Raw genomic sequence first — 16,698 nt, 5'->3', positions numbered from 1 at the left:
GATCGGTCTCTCTTGTCAGCAGAAAAACAAGAGATAACTTCAAGGACACCCACGCAGCTGAATGGCTAATTGACTCGGGGGCCGTAAATCATTTGACTAACAATGTAGAGATGTTTTGTTTTCTAGGAAAGACAGAGCTGAAGAACGTGACCCTGGCAAATGGACAAAAAGCAGACGTAACAGGAGAAGGGAGAGTGTATGTTCCCAGTCTGAAGTTGGAGATAAGTAACGTGTTACTTACACCCACAATTGATTATAATATTCTAAGTGTGTCAGCACTTGATAAACAGGGGGTTTGTGTAATGTTTGAAAAAGGAGAATGTATAATTAAGAAAAATAACAAAGTAGTGGCCAGAGCGAAGCAAGAGGATGGAAAATATGGCTAGAGATGTGAACATAAGAGACTGTAAGAATTACCTGGTCTGTCAAATTTGTAAGCAAAGCAAAACACATGTTGCCCCAAAAGGGAGACAGAGTACCAGAGAGACAAGCAGGCCATTTGAATTGGTACATGCTGATCTAATAGGGCCATTTCCACCTTCATTAGGAAAGGCAAAATTTACACTGGTAATTGTGGATGATTATACACGATTTTCATTTTGTTTCACACTGAAATCTAAAATAGAAGTTTTTCAAACATTTAAGAATTGGCTTAGATCAGTTGAGCGGCGCTTTGGCCACCAGGTGGCGCAACTGCAGACTGACCGAGGTACAGAGTTTACAAATACACAATTCCAGAGGTGGTTAGAATCCACAGGAATCAGACATAGAAAAACAAGCCCATATAGTCCATTTCAGAATGGAGTGGCGGAGCGAAGGAATGGGGTGCTCCAGAACATGAAAGATGCACTGCTGGCTGACGCAGGGTTGCATCATGCGCTTTGGGCAGAAGCTTTGAAAACTGTGAATTTTTTAATTAACAGAATTTGGTCATCCTTGATAGAACAAACCCCATATTATTTACTGTTTGGTAAGAAACCTTGTTTGAAGTATTTAAGAGTGTTTGGATGTACCGCTTGGGTACATGTGCCAAAGCAACTCAGGAGAAAAGGTCAAGCGAAAACAAAGAAAATGAGGTTCCTGGGTTATGAGCCTAGCTCAAAGGCGTATAGATTTCTAGATGGTGATAGAAGCGTTGTAATTTCTAGGTCTGCCAGTTTCAATGAGGGGGAGAACTGGGACAAGGTACACGCAAATTCACAATTATACATTCCACTGAGTGAAAGAAGAAGAGGTCAGTTTAGACAGAAAGAAACACATGAGCAAGACACAAGGTCCTCTGCTGATGAAGATGGAGAAGATGAAGATGGAGAAGATATTGAAGAACACGAAGAACACGAAGAAACACACGCTAACGAGGTTAGTGAGACAGAGGCACAGACAGAAACACAAGGTCCCAGAAGGTCCCAAAGGACAAACAAGGGTATACCACCCAAGAGGTTTGGAATGGGTGGTGTGAGAGTGTGTCATGTTTATATAGAACCAAAAAATTACAAAGAAGTTTTAAAACTTCCTGCTTTTGAAAAAAGAAAATGGTTAGGGACCATGGATGAGAAAATGGAGTACATGAAGAAATGTAAGGTGTTCACAGATGCAAAGGTGCATACAGAATACACAGAGGTTACAGGTAACAAGTGTGTGTTAAAATTAAAAGTTAAAAAATAATGTGTAAATGTGTTGGGATTATGCTGTGTTCAGGCATAAAAAATTAGGAGGGGTGTCAGGGTATAGAATTTTATAGGCCTGAACCCATATATGTTTCATTAACGAGCTGCCATTATGTGCAGATGAGAGAAAAGCTGAATCATCCTAAGCTGATGCAATGAGGTGAAACCAGAAAGAGCCCAGGTGCAGAGATGAGGTCACCTGGAACCCGATTGGACTGGACAGAGACAAGATTATGTATAAATATGGACTGTGTCTGTAGAATGTTCTCTTCTTCTGATGTGATTTTCTGCCACGCATGCTGTCGGACTGTGTGAAGACTTCTAGATGTGCTGTAGAGACCTGCCTGCATATAAGTGTACATATATGTAAATATAACCGTCAAAGAAGAGCTGGTAAAGTGTCTTCATTTACTCTGCGCCAGAAGCGTAACAAATCACTTTGGTTTGTTTCCAGTGACCATACATGCTGGAAGTAAACCCAAACAGAGCAATCCTACCTGTACCAAAAAAAGAGGAATCACTGATGAGGATTTAAAAAGGTGCAGGTCAAAATGCTCTGGGGATGGGCTGCTATGCTCCAGCAATTTATGTCACATGATCACTGGAAAAAGAAGTGCAGCAGACGGAATAGCAAGACAAACAAACAACTGATCACATCCATTATTAATTCAAATGTAGCATAAACTCAGCAAGCCAAGATTTTAAATTCTTAGATATATGACCAACTCTCATGCTCTACATTTTGAAATGCATCAAGTCTTCAATGGATTTCAACTTAACAATAAAACAGGATGCTTTAATTTTAGTAAGATAGTAGTAATGTATACGCTCATCTGACACTATATCTCAGTGGAACTTCTGAATAGATGTGACTAGGACTGGGCTTCACAAATAAATCTGGGTTTTCAGAAACTGGGAGAATAGTTTACTCAAATGAATGAAGAGCTTCAAGAATACTAAAGGAAGAACTATAGTGAATGCTGTTCTAGCTAAATATTCCAAATGAAAATATCTCTAAAAGATTGTTGGAAGACTGAATGTACATGTTTGATGCTTTGCATACATATAATAAACTCTGATGTAAAATTTTCTAAAATGAAAACTTCCCTAGCAAGTTTTGCAGTTTGGAACTTCTTACAAAAACTTGAAACAAAAGCTTGTAAGAAAATTACAAGAGTTTCAGCTTTTATTGAAAATGTAAGCGAGGCGTAGTCATCCTGTAGCAATGTAAACAGCCATAAATATTGGTAGAAGACGTTGGGGGTCATTTAAAGGACACCCCATTTGTCTATACTCACTCTGCTTTACAGCTTAATGTGGGATGATACTTAGAAAGTTACCTTTTCAAAGTAATTAGTTATGGAGATTATTCCAATGTCCCAACATGTAGTTAATTATGGGAAAACATATGGACACCTGTTTAATTTAAAAAAAACCTTTTATTACATTTGTTTGATATTAAGCTGCCAGTTTTAAATAAGAAAGGCTTGAGGAGAAGAAACTCTTTTATAATATCACCTCCATTGTGCTTAGGATGGTCATTTACCTATCACCAAAAAGAGAAGGAGTATCAAGTGTGTATAGTGAACAGAGTAATGGACTAGGACTCAGGAGAACTGGGTTTGATTCTCAGGTTCTTCCAAGGAAACTCACTGGTGTGTGTGTGTGTGTGTGTGTGAAACTGGTAAAACTACTCCTTAAATACCTCACTTTCCTTGACTACTGTTGCAGAGTTTTGAATTCCTAGTAAAATTCTCTTTTTGCTACACAGTAGAAGTAAAGAGATGCACAGAAGAAAATAGCTACATGTTCTCCAAAGTCCTCCTCTTTCTATTTAACTGGTGCTTAAACTCTCAATAACTCACTCTTAAGACATTTGTAGGAGAAAGAATGAAAAAGCATTTATTTACTTACAATTGCTTGAAATTGCAGACTTGTGTATACTGCTTTCTTTACTGCACACATACTAGCAACCAACCAAACAGATCAATAGCGACAACCGCTATTGATAGCAACTGACAAAAAAGAGGAATAGAACATTCAGTAGAGAGGTGAAGGAATGATTGGTTGGTGCTAGACAGATAAACAATCACCATAGCTCAGAAAAACATGCTGCAGGGTGTGTGTGTGTGTCTGATGGCCTTTCTAGCAGAGGACAACTTAAAAAATTGAACTGTCCCACTGGTGACATTTCAGATGAAGGTCTGCTCTCTGTAAAAGTGGACATGTGGCTACTGTGACTTCTGTAGTCCATGGCTGCGTATTAGAGGGGAAAATAAAAAGATTGTTTTTCAAGGAAGTTGTGTTAGTGAGTTCAGTGAGAAACAGCTGATATATTTCCAACAAATTCTTGATGAATGTCCAGCCTGCACCAATGAGCTTTTTAATGGGACAACCTCCTGTATTTTCCACTGGAGGTGAGAACATGAAATAAAAAGGATTTTTTTCCAGAAGATATACAACAAAAGAGTTCTCTTGTCCATGGACCAAAACACCTGGTCTCGTCAATGGCCCAATGATCAATAAATAATGGAATGTGCTTCATTGCTAGACTTATTTCCCTTGTCTTGGCAATGGTTTTACATGTAGTTTTGAGACTCTTCTTATGCATAAATCATACATCTCTTACTCAAGGACCCTGCGGAACATTTGTACTGTAATTTGGAACTTTCTATACACAGAGACACACATGCCATTTCTTCTTTAGATTTAGTTCTTCAAAAGCATGTGAAGTGTTTGGAAGCTAAGAAATTATTTGCCTTTCCTTTGTGAGTGGTTGATTGGCTGAGAGCTTTTCTTAGGTTGAAATATGGTGGTGGGTGGGAGGGTGGAGTGTTTAAAATGTTTGTCTTCCCCATTAGTGAGATGTGATTTATTTAATCACTGCCCTGAAGTCTGAAAACATGAAATATACTGTCCAGGAAGCCACTTAAAGCACAAACTTCTTTGCTCCGATACTCTCTGCCTTTCACAGCCCACAGATTTTTCTTGCCTCTTTGGTGTTTTTATCCCAATCATAGGAGGATGAGAAAGGGAGGGAGGCCAGGACAAAGCAGCAAGCCTCCACTTCTTAGGTGAAAACTGAACCAGATTAAAAGGATGCAAAAACAATTCCAGAAAGCTTTCATGGCCAGGATCTGATGGTTTTTGTGGGTTTTTCAGGCTCTTTGGCTGTGTTCTGAAGGTTGTTCTTCCTAACATTTCGATGAATGGATGAGGTTTGTCCAACGTGGGTCTGTAGAAGGGTGGCTAGGTATTTTGCAAAATAAAGTATTTCTGCCATACATCAAAGGGGTCATGGACTGCATGGGGAAACTTTTGGAAAAAAAACACAACCTACAAACAATATTCAAGCCCACCACAAAAATGCAACAAATGTTCCAGTCAGCAAAGGACAAAAGGGGCCCCCTCACTACTGCAGGAGTATACTGGACAACTAACAGTTGTGGCCAGGTATATATTGGAACCACAAAATGAAGCATCCACACCAGAATCAAAGAACATGAGAGACATTGCAGACTAAAACAACCGAAAAAAATTGGCAGTAGCTGAACATGCCCTAGAACAAGCTGGACATGAAATTCTATCTCAAAATACTGATGTACCGGACAGCACCAGCAATCATTATGTTAGACTGCACAGGGAAGCCAATGAAATCAGGAAACACCAGCAGAGCTTCAACAAAAAAGGAGAAAGTTTAAAACTCAACAAAGCCTGACTCCCAGCACTGAAAAATACAGCCTCCAAAAGGTCAACAAACCCTACCCAGCTACAAGGACTAGTGATCACTGCACACAAAAGACCAGCTAACAACACCCATCAGTCACAGTGACAGATAATCTCTCCCTCTTATCACAACAATACACCCACAACAAAAAACATTCACCCATCTTCTGAAAAGGACAAAAGCTGATCCCACAGCTATAAATAGTCAACGGTCCAAAGAAACTGCACCAGAGCACAGAGTTCTGACTCCTGCCCTCTGAAGATGCCAGCCACAGAGACTGGCGAAATGTTAGGAAGGACAACCTTCAGAATACGGCCAAAGAGCCTGAAAAAATGACAACAACCAATTCCAGAAAGGTGTGCCATTTGATCATTTTAAATGGGGAGCTCTAGACCCTGATGTTGGGAAAGAGTGAAGGCAAAAGGAGAAGGGGATGACAGAGGATGAGATGGTTGGACAGTGTCACTGAAGCTACCAAAAAGAATTTGACCAAACTCCAGGAGGCAGTGAAAGACAGGAGGGCTTGGCGTGCTCTGGTCCATGGGGTCATGAAGAGTCGGACACAACTTAACAACTAAACAACAAAAGTTCATAGGGTCCAAATCCTCTCTATCTGACCAGCTCTCTGTTCCCTCATGCGGCAAATCTCCTAGTTATCTCTCATTACTGTGTGAATGGAGATAACCAGAAAATCCTCTTGAATGCAGTTGCTTCCCAAATTTCCCTCTGCTTCCATGACCACCTGAGCCCACCTGCTGTCAGTCCTCCCACCATTCTCTGTGTGTAGAAGGGGGAAGAGAACCAAAGGTGGGTGCTCTGAGCTATCTTTGAAAGCACCAGATGAGCCCTGATCACATCTCCAGATGCCATCCGGCCTGCAGAGAGCTACCAGGTGAGGAATGTGCCCTGTTCAACTCCATATGGACTCTTACCCACCATTATAAACCATTAGAAAGAGGGGTCTTATACGCAAGTGGTTAGAGCGTTAAATTCGGACTCTAATGACCTGGGTTTAAATCACCACTGGATCATGGAAGACATGGGGTGAACCTGGATCAGTTACTGCACTCTCAGGAAGGTCTACATCACAGGGTTCGTGGGAAGATGAAGTGGTGAGAACAGCATGTACACCTCATTAGAGAAAGGCAGAATAAAAATTTAATAAATGCTCAAATATGTAAATAATATCTGAATAAAATATTGTTCTTGTAGTTTATCTCAGCTTCAGTGCATAAAAATTGGTTCAGTTAAATGTGCATGGATTTAAGTGGACCAACACAGGCAGATGTACTATAGCCAGTGTCCCTTTGGGCTGATGGTCAATCAATTAATCCCAGATTAATAGGAAAAGGAGGATTTTATGAAACTCATGAGTCCCATCCCTCCCACAAGTTTTCAACAAATCATAACCTCCTGTGTACAACAGAGAACAACCATAAAAGATTTCAGGACTGGTCCCACTTTCCCCTATGCTTCTATAAATTGATATCAAAATCAAAATTCACACAAAAGTGTTGTGGACCATATTCTCTGAGGCACACTCAGAATTCCCAATATTAAGAGCAGTGTAGGATCACTTTCTCATGTCAACAAGCCAGGTTACATCCATATTGTTGTAGAGTTTTGAATTTTTGGTCAAATTCCTTTTAGTCGCACAGCAGAAGTACAGTGATTCACATAGCAGAATAGCTTCAGGTTCCCCAGAGTAATCCACCCCTTTTCTCATTAAATGGCACGTACAGTCTCAATAATTCATTCTCAGATTTCAATAGTAGAAGGAATAAAACTCATTTTCTTTACCTACAATGTGAACAGCTCAAACAGCAACCTAATAAAACATGACTGCTCTCAGCACCAGACTTCAATACAAAGGGGAAAACCTTCAAAAGCAGAGAGGCAGGGCACTTTTAGAATTCAGACATGGGATGGAATGATTGGTTACTATTGGATAGAATGACAGTTGCCCCAGCCTCGAAAGGTCCCTCTGAACTACACCTACCAGGAGCAGCATACAAGGTTGTAAAAACTCCAACACATTTCAGCCCTATTCTACATGGGTTGATGGACAGATATCTGAAGTGCAGATACCATAATGATTTCTGTTCCTATTGAGAAAATAAAGCAGCACCAACATTTTGATGTTTCATTTCCACACAGAAACCAAGGACCATTTATGAATAACTCTCATAACATCATTGAAAATGCCATGAATCGTTATTTCTCTATCCTTTTGTTCACCTGCTGAACTCAGATCATGGCTTCATAGTGAGATCAACTATTATCTCCAAGTTTTTATCATGCTCTAATCTTCAAGGTTTTGGACTGACTTTCTGCTCCAATGAATTTAGACTCTCTTGTTTTTTACAATCACTGAGCTGGAGGCATTTTGATTGCTTCCAGGATTACTGCCCACCATGTTTATTCTTGAACAAGGAAGACTTCATAACTCATGGAATCTCTGCAGTTCCTGACAGTGTGTGTGTGTATATTATATACATATTGTGCAAGAATGATTACCGTATCCAGTGATACTTTATGTTCATCTAGCCAATATAAACAAGTGGCCGGACTTAACTAAAATGCACTGGATGAGGCTGAAGAACTGGACTTACATGTTTGGTTTTATTAGCTTAAAAATCCATTCCTGTTATTATTTCTCTCTCTGGCTTTCCTCCCTCTCTCTTCCTTTTCAGAGAACCCTGCAATATATTTAAATGAAAACCAGATACACTCAGGAGGAATTTGAAATATGAGGCTCAGTATAAGCAGCAACAAAGAAATTTCAGATTAATAAGAAAAGCTGGAGCTACTCCAGGGCTATGTAATAAATGAGGGTCAGAAAGAAGTTCCCCTGTGGGGCATAGTTTGGGTTGAACCTCTGCAGACAGTCCTAGACTTAACCACACAGGTCAAGTAACTAGGGAGAGGCCATCATAATGATGCCCCTCCCTAGCAACCTCTACCAGAAAATGTCTTCCCTCAGAGAAGCCTCCCCCAGTATGTGGTCCCTGGATTGTTTGGACTACCTTCCCAGCAGACCATACCTTTTATGCAGAGCAGGGATTGGTGGGAGTGAAAGACTTAATAGATCCAGGTGGCTGTCATAGAGCTTAACTCAAAGTGTTCTACATTTATTTATTTGTTCCTCACACACACACCCTGACAAGAGTAGGTAGGCCAATAGCCAATGATATGAAGCCCCAGCAAAAATAATGACATCACAAAACACTTTAGCTAGAATATAGTAGCGCAAATCACATTTGTGCCTCTCCCGACGTTCTTGTACAACATCTCCGATCATGTTTCACTTTTGGTTAACTTGGCTAGGGCTGATGGGAGGGATGGGAGTTAAAAACCTCTATAGAGGAGGTTAGAGTTTTTGTATACCTCAGTTTAATCATCAATCCAAAAGGGAGACCACAGCCAAAAAATCAGAAGACGACTGAGACACAGAAAGGCAGCAATGAAGAAATTAGGTAAGATAACCAAGTGTAAAGATGTGTCACTTGAGACCAAGGCCAAGATTATCCACACTCTTGTACAGTGGACCCTTGACTTACAGACAGCTTCACTTACAGACTTTTTGAGTTACAGACTTCTCTGGCCGCAAAATTTAGGTTTGACTTGCAGACTGAGATTTGACTTACAGACCAGAAAAAAAACCAAAATGGAACAAAAACGGCCTGTTACGGGATTAATCAGTTTTCAATGCACTGTAGGTCAATGGAAACTTGACTTACAGACTTTTTGACTTGAGAACCGCCTTCCAATACGGATTAAGTTCTCAAGTCAAGACCCCGCTGTATTCCCAGTCACCATGTATGGGTGTCAAAGCTGGTCAGTTAGGAAATTGTTTTGTTTGGAATGTGTTGCTCAAGGAGAGCTTTGCATATACCCTGGGCTGCCAGAAAGGTGAACAAGTGAGCCCTAGATCAAATGAAGCCTGAACTATCTCTGGAGGCAAAAACTGAAATTCAGTCTGTCCTCCTTTGGGCACATCATGAGAAGGCAAGATTCCTTGGAAAAGACAATGCTGGGAAAGGTAGAAGGGAGCAAGAAAAGAGGAAGACCAAGTACAAGATCTACTGACTCCCTAAAGGAAGTAACAGTTTTGGGTTTACAAGAGATGAGCAGTACATTGAGGACAAAACGTTTTGCTAATTCATAGAGTCACCATGAGTTGGAGGCAATTTGTCTTCTTTGCAACTTCAACTCTGTGGCGAGCCATAAAGATTATTAAACCATCCAAGCAAGCAGTCCCATTAAAACAATAAAGGATTTTCTTTCGGCTTCTAAATAAACGTGTTCAGGATTGGACTCCACATAAATCTGCTTCCTGTAAGATTAGTCTTCTCAAAGTTTTAGATCATGTGGTATGCTGCAAACCATCTTGCATCAACACACAGCAGCAAAACTATGATACCAAAAAAGATTGCAAATCCCAAGTTCTCAATGGTATTTATTTACTATGCATCATGTGAGGCTCATGTTACAGTCTTAGAGGCCAAATAAATTTCATGAGGACTGTACTGCTGGCCTCAAAGTTGTTATCACTGCTAAAAAGTCCAATGGAACAATTGAACAATGGAACAGCAGGGAGTTGAAAGTCTCTTCCCCACAGCAGATATGGATTTGCAGTTGCAAATACAGAAATATTTGCTTATTGTATGAAAATGTCCCCTTTCAGAGAACACAGAACATCAGAGCCACTGAGTGCAGTGTTTATTCATTTCACAACATCACAGCTAGAGCATCCCTCTGTTCTGGAGTTCTGAATTGGAAAATAGGTACCGTAAATGACCTGAAGAAAGTTACTGTTTTGATTACAATTCCTAAGGATCCCACATTGGATTATGGGTTTGCAATCTAATGATGATGCTTTTCCTGAGCTCTGAAGCCCGAAGGAAAAAGGAATCAATCAGTGACAAAGCTACAGAGGCACTATGTTAGAATTGTTACAACCTCTCATGCTGCCTGTAGTTTGAATGAATGACTGGGAGGGGCCTTTTCTGGGCTGAGTTGACTAGCAATCTTTCCAGCATGAACCAATCATAGCCTATAATTAGGCCTGTGTGGGAAAGGATGGAGATGTTCAGAATAGGGCTTGGGTGGCACCTTTCCAATGTCACTAGCCTTTAAGCTCTCACAGCAGAAGGAATGCCTTGTGAGATGTTGAGAAATACGTTTCTTTAGTCTTTGTTGTAGTGAACTACATCACAATGAGCAGTAAATGCCAGACTCTGGAAAAGTTCCCTTTTTGGACTACAGCTCTGAGAGCATGATGTTGGACTACATGCAGACAAAGAACTATCTTTTCTGTGTTATGATAAATATTGGCAATCAAGCCATTGAGCTAGCAGTCCTGAAAGAATAAAGATGGCAAGTGTTGGACAGAGATGAGCTGAGAATTTCATTGAGAAAACCAGGCTAGATGAATATTTCTTGTGACAAGGTGTATGACTGAACAGACATGCATGCATCTATGCATTTTCCCATCAATGAATGCCAGTGTCACAAAGCATATATTTAGGAGGAGCAATGCAGAAGGTGATAGGAGTCTTTGCACTTTTAATTGATTTGTCGTAGATAGATGGAATTCCACTGATATCTTCTTAAATTCTCTCTTCGGCACAACTATTAAAGAGGGAGGAAGCCTTCTATCTTTTGCATCTGGCCAGTCTCCCATTGCCCTGATAGCCACATAAGTCAGTTCAAATGTTTACTGCCTTGACATGGTAGAGCCTTCTTGCAGGTCTACACCATGTCCATACAGGGAAACTGGATGCTGTCACAGAAAAATTTCACTTTGGAGCAACATTTAACACCCCAAAGAGATGCCTGCTTTTCAAACATTGTCTCTTCAAATATTGTCTCTGAACTGTTGATTTTGGATATGGAGTGCTACTTTCACATAAAGGTACTTTCAAACAGTCAGCTGCCAAGGAAAACACAGGGCTGGTATAGTCCTATGATGGACTATATTTCCTAAACACAGGTATACTTGATGCTACTTTTGAGCACACATGTTCAAAGTTATTATTTATACTAATTGGTCTATACTAATCAGAAGAAAGGAGAAAGGACTTGGATTCAATGACCCTTATAGGCCCCTTCCAACTCAATGATTCTGTGATTCAAGGTACAAATGCAAATTTGAATATATCTTAAGCTGAAAAACAGTAACTGAGATGGAGAGAGAACCTAGGAACCTCGTATCTTCTGTATCTTTCAAAGTCGTAACTAGAAATGTTGCCACCCAAAGCAAACTGCACTGTCTGCCACTAACTAGGCCCTGAAATATTGACATGAGAGCCACATCCCAAGAACAACAAACAGCAGTATGTGGTGCCCCCAAAGGGAAAAATAAAATTTCTACTTTCTGAAAAAGGAAAGTGAATCAAGTAGGAAGCATTGCCATTTATTTCCCTAACATTCGTCAAAAGATCCACCTCTAGTTTTCAGTGCCCTATAAATGTTGGTGCCCTGAAGCAAAGTCCTACAGTGGACCCTCTACTTACAGAATGAATCTGTATTGGAATGGTGGCTGCAGGTTGAAAAGTCTGTAGGTCAAGGCTCCATTGACCTACAATGCATTGAAAACCGATTAATCCGGCCGTTTTTGTTCCATTTTGGGTTTTTTTCTGGTCTGTAGGTCGATTCTCCGGCCGTAAGTCAAACCTAAATTTTGCAGTCAGAGAAGTCTGTAACTCGAAAAGTCTGTAAGTCGAGCCGTCTGTAAGTCGAGGGTCCACTGCAGTTAGCCTGCCCTAGTTACAGCTCAGATATCTAGATCTAGATCTCTGAAGTCCTGTCAGTGCAGAGTCGGCCCATTGAATCAGTGAGGATTCAATGAATCAACATCTCTGTAAGTTTCATTGATTCAAATGGTACTATGCTAGTTGCGCCTTACTACAGTCCAGCTACAGTGAACCCATTTGAATGGATGGAACTTACAGAGGAGTTGACTCACCAGATTCCAACTGATTCAATGGTGTGACTCATGGCACTAGACAACAAGATTTCAGACTATATAATATCTACAAGATTCAGTTTGATTTTCATTCAACAAGCAGTCTTGATTTTAACTGAATACCTTATTCTAAAGTAACTAAATGGGAATGTTTTTCTTTTCAAACTATTCATGCTGAATTACATAGACTTTTGTCTCATTACAGCAATGCCTAGAGTGAACGATGCTTGTTGATAATCTGCAACAACACTGAAAATCCTGAAGGAGTGTCACCCCCTTATTCATCCTGAGTTTCTTGGTTCTTCCCCTCTGAAGAGTGACAAAGCTGTAACGCTTCGTCCTTCACTTCCTAAAACAGCTCATAGCTGAACAAAACTATACTGCTAGTGCTGAAGTAAGATTACACTGCCAGTCTAATATGTTTCTGTATGGAGGCAGGAGATGTTATATTTGACTCAGGAAGCAAAATACCTTGTTCTGGCACTGACAATGTGAAAAGAGACAAGCCAATCAACTGATGGGCTGATAGTACATTACTTTTCAAACTGATAGCACTTAAATGTTTGTGTGGTGAGACCCCCCCCCCGACCTTTGTTCCTGAGCAATCAGGCTTGCAAAACAAACACACACCCATGGACGATCAATCAAAAACAAATCAAACTAGGTTGCAAGATAGAACTGTGTGCTCTGACAAGACTTCTATCAGCAATTAGAAATTTCTTGATGATTTCTTGATGCTAACAGTATTGTCTGGACTGCATCTTTAGGTGTGGAGGGAATGCTGTTTTCTCTAGAGCAGTGGTTCCCAACTTTGGATCATCAGATGTTCTTGAACTAAAACTCTCAGAAGCCTTCTAGCTTTACTGGCTAGGATTTCTGGGAATTGTAATCTAGGGTTGGGAATCACTGTTCTAGAGCACTGCAAATTTAGTCAAATAGCAGTTTTGAGACAGGACAATATTGGGCATTAATACTCACACTTTTGTATGCTGTGTTTCTTCAAAGAAAATGAATTAATCTGCTAATTAGAACAAGAAGCTTGCATTTAATAATTTTTGGGAAGCCATTTAGAGATAGACCAAAAGAGAAATTCTACCTTAGATTACAAAACTCAGTAGAGTTAGCCCATGAGATAGATTTCAACTAGACATGGGGACAAATAAAAAAAATGAACTGAGATATTCATTAAAAATTGCTGATTCATTAAATATTCATCCCTTTATATTCATCAGTTCCAGAGACCCCGACAAATACAGGTAAAGGTAAAGGTAAAGGTTCCCCTTGACAATTTTTTGTCCAGTCGTGTCCGACTTTAGGGGGCGGCGCTCATCCCGCTCTTCAAGCCATAGAGCCAGCGTTTGTCCGAAGACAATCTTCCATGGTCACATGGCCAGTGTGATTTAGACACGGAACGCTGTTTACCTTCCCACCGAAGTGGTCCCTATTTATCTACTCGCATTTGCATGCTTTCGAACCGCTAGGTTGGCGGGAGCTGGGACAGGCGACGGGCGCTCACTCCGTCGCGTGGATTCGATCTTACGACTGCTTGGTCTTCTGACCCTGCAGCACAGGCTTCTGCGGTTTAGCCCACAGCGCCACCACGTCCCCTTAATACAAAGGGATGAATATTGTCCCATTTTTATTTGTCCCCCATAGGAAGAGAGGGAAGGCTAGCCCTCCCTCTCTTCCCAGAAAGGCTAGCCCTCCCTCTTTTCCTATGGCCTTCCCATTCTGCCTATGGGCCCGCCAATCAACTGATTAGTGGACCGATGGACAGCCAGCCAGCCCCACAGCCACCCACCCCCACAGCCTATTCCCCACCCTCTTCCACTTCCTATCTTAGCCGCTGCCACTATCTGGTGCCACAACCTGCAGTAAGGGACTACTGGCTGCCCTTTGCAAAGATGGAAACTACAGCTTCATTTAGGGTAGGGGAAATGCAGCTGTCATCTTTGCAAAGGGCAGTCTGGATTCCCTTAGCCTGCCTTAAGGGAATCCAGGCTGCCCTTTGCAAAGATGGAGGCTGCAGCTTCCCTGCTCTAATTGAAGCCACAGCCACCATCTTTGCAAAGGGCAGCCAGTGTCCCTTACTGCAGGCCATAGCGGCAGAGGCCAGCAGGAGACTGCTGCGTCAGTATGGCGGCAGTGGGGACAGCAGTGCAGCAGCCATAGGGGGCAGCAGGACAGTGGTGGGGGGCGGTGGCAAGGTGGCAGCAATGAGGTGTGTTGTGGTGGTGTGGGGGCAGTGGTATGGCAGCAGCCACCACCGCCAAGGTAGGGAGGCTACAGGGGCAGGGGGGCAGATTGAAGGGATGGGAGGGTCAGCTTCTTTTTTTAGACAGTCTCAGGCTATCTACCCCCCCCCCCAACAAACCAACAAATAAATTCGTGCTTCGTCGGTTCATGGAAGGAGCTTTGTGATTCATGATTCATCAAATTTCACAGATCACGAAGAAGGACAAATTGCCTAAATGGAGATTCATCTCCATCTCTAGTTTCAACAAGTGCATGTGTGTACTTGCAAAAACTGTGAACGAGACATAAGGTCTGGCTTTTCCTGGGACAAAGAAATACCACAACCTCTTGGAGAAAATGCAGGAAGGAATTTGAGCCTAGGAATAGCATTCCACATTTTGACAGAATATTGGATATTTATAATAGTACTATTGCTAATCTACCTGGCTATCTTTTATTTCTATCACTGGTTCAGGTTACTTCTTAGAAGCTTTGCTGCCCAGCTTCCAACAACTCTTTACTGTCTGCAAAAGACAAAGGTAGCTTATGGAGCTGACCAACATATTTTTATGCTTGCAGAGACAAGTACTTTTACATGTTTTTAATTTATAATACATAGAATCATTATGGAGTCTGTAATATAGATACGCTGTTTTATGCTTACTTTAAAATGTTACAATTTTAATATTGTAAGAAGCTTGAGCTGTTCTACAGGAAAGCTCTTTTTAAGAAAAATGCATCTAATAAATTGAAATAAGCATGGTCTTTGCTATCATCATTATCATCAGCTGTTTCCAAACAGGTACTAGCAACGCATCTCTGTAACTGTCTAGGAATAATCTTGGCAGAGCTACTTAGCAAATGGAGAGTGGCACCAGGGGCAATAATAACAGATTCACTGAATGGAATATGTTGGTTTTAGGCTTGTGTTATTAAAATAAATTGTATGAACAAGGACTGAGAGATATTTTGGCATATTATGAGCTGCTGGATTGTGTCAAAACTGACCAGAAGGAATCATGTTCTTCTCTGCGAAGCACAATGAAGCAAATACTTTTTCGGATTCATCCATGTTCCTCTTCTCATTTTCCTTGTCTTTTGATGGATGTTGTAGTTTCGCAAACAATAAAGCAGAATTGTGAGAAACCATAAACTCTGTTTTTTTTTATTCTATTCCTTTCCTTTTGACTCTCACCCCTCCCTCTTTTGACTTTGTCTCCACCCACTGCTGAAATTTCCCCCCTAAGGGAATGGTATAAGAAAAAAAGATTCTTCCTCCCTGTTGTAAGATAATCATCACCATCCTTATCATCCTAGAACTGCAGAGCTGGAAGGGACTCTATGGATCATCAAGTCCAGCCTGGCAGGGAGGCACAGTAGGGAATTGAACTCCCAGCCTCTAAATGACTGAGCTATCTAACAGTTCCATAGGGCCTTAAGGCATTCAAGGTAGGACTTCCTGGGCAGACATCGAGGGCCTCCTATGTCAGAATGAACAGAAAGGGCCCCCGCTGTGTCAGGGCTGCCTTACACTTTGAAGGAAGTGAAGTAATGCATATTGCTATGTAAAGAGTAGGTGTAAGAATATTAAATGCAAAGACCATTAAGTCTGAGGTTTAAAATAATCTGCCTGCACCACAGTGGCCATGGTGCTCATAAAAATCCAACTGTTTCAAGCACGACCTGTAGGCAGGAGCATGTTGAGAGGAAAGGCAGAATGAGAAGGTAAGATGTGAACACTGGATTTCAACATCTGTAGGATTTTGCCCAGAAACAGCTGCCTCTGTGTGACCTCAGGACTCAGCTTTTACATTTAGCTCTAGGGGAGCCTTTAAATGTCAAAGGTTGTTACTCTCATTTGGATTTGGAAAGCATTTTTTGAAACTACATGCAAGATCAGTATGGGTCACTGCCCTGAGAAAAATAAGCAGGTTTGCCATCTCTAATGGGAAGCCCATTGGAACTGTAGATTTATATATCTTTCAGTCTGCAAAGCAGAGTGTCAAGTCAACAGAATATGTACTGTATTGTGTTAATGGCTTCAGTTTCTCCACCACCTCTGCCTTCTTCTTTTTCACATCCTATTGTTATTATTATTA

General features: G+C 41.1%; 1 long non-coding RNA gene across 1 annotated transcript in view; it reads left to right on the top strand.

The window, feature by feature from the left end:
* LOC144588966 (uncharacterized) overlaps positions 1-13,556 on the top strand; it is a 48,651-nt gene extending 35,095 nt beyond the window's left edge. The window contains exon 2 of the long non-coding RNA XR_013544753.1: positions 127-13,556. This is a non-coding gene — a long non-coding RNA (uncharacterized LOC144588966). The remainder of the gene's footprint in view (positions 1-126) is intronic.
* Positions 13,557-16,698: the final 3,142 nt, after the last annotated feature.

This window comes from Pogona vitticeps, chromosome 4 (assembly GCF_051106095.1).
Source record: "Pogona vitticeps strain Pit_001003342236 chromosome 4, PviZW2.1, whole genome shotgun sequence".
Lineage (NCBI taxonomy): Eukaryota > Metazoa > Chordata > Lepidosauria > Squamata > Agamidae > Pogona > Pogona vitticeps.
This window is presented reverse-complemented; position numbering and strand designations above follow the sequence as displayed.